At 51.5% G+C, this 5,000-nt stretch overlaps 1 non-coding gene across 1 annotated transcript in view; it reads right to left on the bottom strand.

The window, feature by feature from the left end:
* LOC124560839 overlaps positions 1-71 on the bottom strand; it is a 1,910-nt gene extending 1,839 nt beyond the window's left edge. Inside the window, exon 1 of the ribosomal RNA XR_006969347.1 lies at positions 1-71. This exon is cut by the window's left edge and continues 1,839 nt beyond it. This is a non-coding gene — a ribosomal RNA (small subunit ribosomal RNA).
* Between the last annotated feature and the right edge of the window lie 4,929 nt (positions 72-5,000).

Raw genomic sequence — 5,000 nt, 5'->3', positions numbered from 1 at the left:
GGCTTGTACTGAGACATGCATGGCTTAATCTTTGAGACAAGCATATGACTACTGGCAGGATCAACCAGGGAGCTGCGTCAACTAGAGCTGAGCAGCCGGCCGCCCGGGAGTGTGTCCCGGGGGCCCGCGCGAACACGCAAGCGTCCGCTCAATTATTCTGCAAACAGGAGGAGGCTGAGCTCCCCTGCACGATACACCTCGAAACCCTCTCAGGTCCCGGCGGCGCGCAGCGCCGTCCTAAGTACTTGGTCGGGTTCGAGAGAGGCGCAATCGCCCGGAGTTTGGCGAGTAGACGCTTTAGGTGCGACCACCCGTGCTCCCAACTGAGCTTGCCGCTGCCGACAGAGGCCCGGGAGCGTGCTGTCGTGGCATTGCCGGCGGGAGACAACACGCGCCACCTACGGTGGCCGGCAGCTCCAACGCCAGCGCCACAGAAGGACAAAAGCCCCACTTGGGTGCCGAAGCGAACTCTCCCAGCACAGCGCACGCGCCAACACGTCCGCACAGCTGCGATACAAACCACCTGCGAGAACCGCAGAGGCGACCGAGCAGCAGACGGCGTCGCGGCGCCGAGCGCCGGGCGGCGGCGCATCCTCAGCGCACACAGTCCTCAATCGGACCAGCACACTGCAGATGTCCACCGCGCTTCGCACCGGGCCCGCGAGGACCTACTTTGGCCGCACGGCGCCGCGTGCAGGGTGCGCCGGCGCGCAGCTGCGCCGCCTGCCGCCTCCGTCGGCCGGCGCGCCTGCCACTGGCCGCCCCCACCAGCCGGCTGTAGCGCGTGCGCCCACGCACCGCGCGGCCAGCACGCCGGGAGGCCCCCCCTCACCGGCCGGGGACGGTCCCACCCAGCCACCGCCGCGTATCGCTTCACACCCACATGCCATTCACGTTCGTGGGCATGGTGGGTATCGCTGAAACAACCGGTTGGTAGCTCAACCGATCGTCGCCATCACTGATTCACCTCTAGCGAGAACAACCGCACCACAACGGTTTACCAGTTGTTCATTTGCGTAACGTCACCAGCAAACGTAGACGTCCATCGCCATTTGCAAATTCAACGATTGTTGCATGCCTGTGTCAGGTGTCACGACACACTATGTCTGCCCACATACACGCAACAACATGTGCACGCTTCGCGAACACGTGGAAGGTGGCCCCCGTACGTATGCGATGTCCATTGCGCGAACGACTGTCAACCGGCCTCTGTCGCATGTCGCAGATGTGGAACGCAGTGCACCATGCTGTCACGGTGTGTGAGAAGAGACGACTACGTCTGACAACACGCGCCACTACATCAACAGACGGCTCATGCTGATCGCCATCCAGGGCATACCACACTGCAATCCGGCTCTTATAGGGAGACGACACATAGCTGAGTGCACAACAGTTGGACCGCATGGTTCGCCGTTGTTGGCGCAGTCGTTGTACGGTCACATGTACCACGATGTATCATTCAGTACATGAGGACCAATGTGCAGTACAGTGTGTGATTTGGACGTACAACATCAGCGGACAGTTGACACAGGCCGTACCACAGCGTAGGCTAAGTGCTTCGCCATGCGAATGCCAATGAACAACTGCGAAGGGCATTGAGCATGTACGTCCTGCTGCCATCCACATTACAGTGTATCGCTGCAAGGTGTTTAACATGAAGCGATACACTGGGGACCAGGCAGTGCGAGTAGCAAACTATATTGCGGGGGTTGCAGTTAGGCAACACTACACTAATTTAACGCGTCGTATGACAATTACAGAGCGGGTTAAGGCCCAACGTGTGTTGGGTTAAGGCCCAACGTGTGTTGGGTTAAGGCCCAACGTGTGTTGGGTTAAGGCCCAACGTGTGTTGGGTTAAGGCCCAACGTGTGTTGGGTTAAGGCCCAACGTGTGTTGGGTTAAGGCCCAACGTGTGTTGGGTTAAGGCCCAACGTGTGTTGGGTTAAGGCCCAACGTGTGTTGGGTTAAGGCCCAACGTGTGTTGGGTTAAGGCCCAACGTGTGTTGGGTTAAGGCCCAACGTGTGTTGGGTTAAGGCCCAACGTGTGTTGGGTTAAGGCCCAACGTGTGTTGGGTTAAGGCCCAACGTGTGGTGGGTTAAGGCCCAACGTGGGTTGGGTTAAGGCGCAACGTGGGTTGGGTTAAGGCCCAACGTGGGTTGGGTTAAGGCGCAACGTGGGTTGGGTTAAGGCGCAACGTGGGTTGGGTTAAGGCGCAACGTGGGTTAGGTTAAGGCGCAACGTGGGTTAGGTTAAGGCGCAACGTAGGTTAGGTTAAGGCGCAATATAGGTTAGGTTAAGGCGCAATATAGGTTAGGTTAAGGCGCAATATAGGTTAGGTTAAGGCGCAATATAGGTTAGGTTAAGGCGCAATATAGGTTAGGTTAAGGCGCAATATAGGTTAGGTTAAGGCGCAACGTAGGTTAGGTTAAGGCGCAACATAGGTTAGGTTAAGGCGCAACATAGGTTAGGTTAAGGCGCAACATGGGTTAGGTTAAGGCGCAATATAGGTTAGGTTAAGGCACAATATGGGTTAGGTTAAGGCACAATATGGGTTAGGTTAAGGCACAATATGGGTTAGGTTAAGGCACAATATGGGTTAGGTTAAGGCACAATATGGGTTAGGTTAAGGCACAATATGGGTTAGGTTAAGGCACAATATGGGTTAGGTTAAGGCACAATATGGGTTAGGTTAAGGCACAATATGGGTTAGGTTAAGGCACAATATGGGTTAGGTTAAGGCACAATATGGGTTAGGTTAAGGCACAATATGGGTTAGGTTAAGGCACAATATGGGTTAGGTTAAGGCACAATATGGGTTAGGTTAAGGCACAATATGGGTTAGGTTAAGGCACAATATGGGTTAGGTTAAGGCACAATATGGGTTAGGTTAAGGCACAATATGGGTTAGGTTAAGGCACAATATGGGTTAGGTTAAGGCACAATATGGGTTAGGTTAAGGCACAATATGGGTTAGGTTAAGGCACAATATGGGTTAGGTTAAGGCACAATATGGGTTAGGTTAAGGCACAATATGGGTTAGGTTAAGGCACAATATGGGTTAGGTTAAGGCACAATATGGGTTAGGTTAAGGCACAATATGGGTTAGGTTAAGGCACAATATGGGTTAGGTTAAGGCACAATATGGGTTAGGTTGAGGCACAATATGGGTTAGGTTGAGGCACAATGTGGGTTAGGTTAAGGCACAACGTGGGTTAGGTTAAGGCACAACGTGGGTTAGGTTAAGGCACAACGTGGGTTAGGTTAAGGCACAACGTGGGTTAGGTTAAGGCACAACGTGGGTTAGGTTAAGGCACAACGTGGGTTAGGTTAAGGCACAACGTGGGTTAGGTTAAGGCACAACGTGGGTTAGGTTAAGGCACAACGTGGGTTAGGTTAAGGCACAATACGGGTTAGGTTAAGGCACAATACGGGTTAGGTTAAGGCACAATACGGGTTAGGTTAAGGCACAATACGGGTTAGGTTAAGGCACAATACGGGTTAGGTTAAGGCACAATACGGGTTAGGTTAAGGCACAATACGGGTTAGGTTAAGGCACAATACGGGTTAGGTTAAGGCACAATACGGGTTAGGTTAAGGCACAATACGGGTTAGGTTAAGGCACAATACGGGTTAGGTTAAGGCACAATACGGGTTAGGTTAAGGCACAATACGGGTTAGGTTAAGGTACAATACGGGTTAGGTTAAGGCACAATACGGGTTAGGTTAAGGCACAATACGGGTTAGGTTAAGGCACAATATGGGTTAGGTTAAGGCACAATATGGGTTAGGTTAAGGCACAATATGGGTTAGGTTAAGGCACAATATGGGTTAGGTTAAGGCACAATATGGGTTAGGTTAAGGCACAATATGGGTTAGGTTAAGGCACAATATGGGTTAGGTTAAGGCACAATATGGGTTAGGTTAAGGCACAATATGGGTTAGGTTAAGGCACAATATGGGTTAGGTTAAGGCACAATATGGGTTAGGTTAAGGCACAATATGGGTTAGGTTAAGGCACAACGTGGGTTAGGTTAAGGCACAACGTGGGTTAGGTTAAGGCACAACGTGGGTTAGGTTAAGGCACAACGTGGGTTAGGTTAAGGCACAACGTGGGTTAGGTTAAGGCACAACGTGGGTTAGGTTAAGGCACAACGTGGGTTAGGTTAAGGCACAACGTGGGTTAGGTTAAGGCACAACGTGGGTTAGGTTAAGGCACAACGTGGGTTAGGTTAAGGCACAATACGGGTTAGGTTAAGGCACAATACGGGTTAGGTTAAGGCACAATACGGGTTAGGTTAAGGCACAATACGGGTTAGGTTAAGGCACAATACGGGTTAGGTTAAGGCACAATACGGGTTAGGTTAAGGCACAATACGGGTTAGGTTAAGGCACAATACGGGTTAGGTTAAGGCACAATACGGGTTAGGTTAAGGCACAATACGGGTTAGGTTAAGGCACAACGTGGGTTAGGTTAAGGCACAACATGGGTTAGGTTAAGGCACAACGTGGGTTAGGTTAAGGCACAACGTGGGTTAGGTTAAGGCACAACGTGGGTTAGGTTAAGGCACAACGTGGGTTAGGTTAAGGCACAACGTGGGTTAGGTTAAGGCACAATACGGGTTAGGTTAAGGCACAATACGGGTTAGGTTAAGGCACAATACGGGTTAGGTTAAGGCACAATACGGGTTAGGTTAAGGCACAATACGGGTTAGGTTAAGGGACAATACGGGTTAGGTTAAGGCACAATACGGGTTAGGTTAAGGCACAATACGGGTTAGGTTAAGGCACAATACGGGTTAGGTTAAGGTACACATTGTTGTAAGGAAAGGTGTTTTGGGGGGGGGGGGGGGGCCGGTTTGTTGATTGTGATTATCGTAAGTAAATGACTGCGGCATCATCTGATTTGCCACGTCAGGGTGCACCTTTGGCTCATAACAGGCGGCGCTCTGATTCCATGCTTGTGGCAGACCTGTGTCTTTCATTCCTGCCATTGTTTGTG

The sequence above is a fragment of the Schistocerca americana genome, unplaced genomic scaffold (genome assembly GCF_021461395.2).
Source record: "Schistocerca americana isolate TAMUIC-IGC-003095 unplaced genomic scaffold, iqSchAmer2.1 HiC_scaffold_112, whole genome shotgun sequence".
NCBI lineage: Eukaryota > Metazoa > Arthropoda > Insecta > Orthoptera > Acrididae > Schistocerca > Schistocerca americana.
The sequence above is the reverse complement of the archived record's forward strand: the minus strand, read 5'-3'. Positions and strand labels throughout refer to the sequence as shown.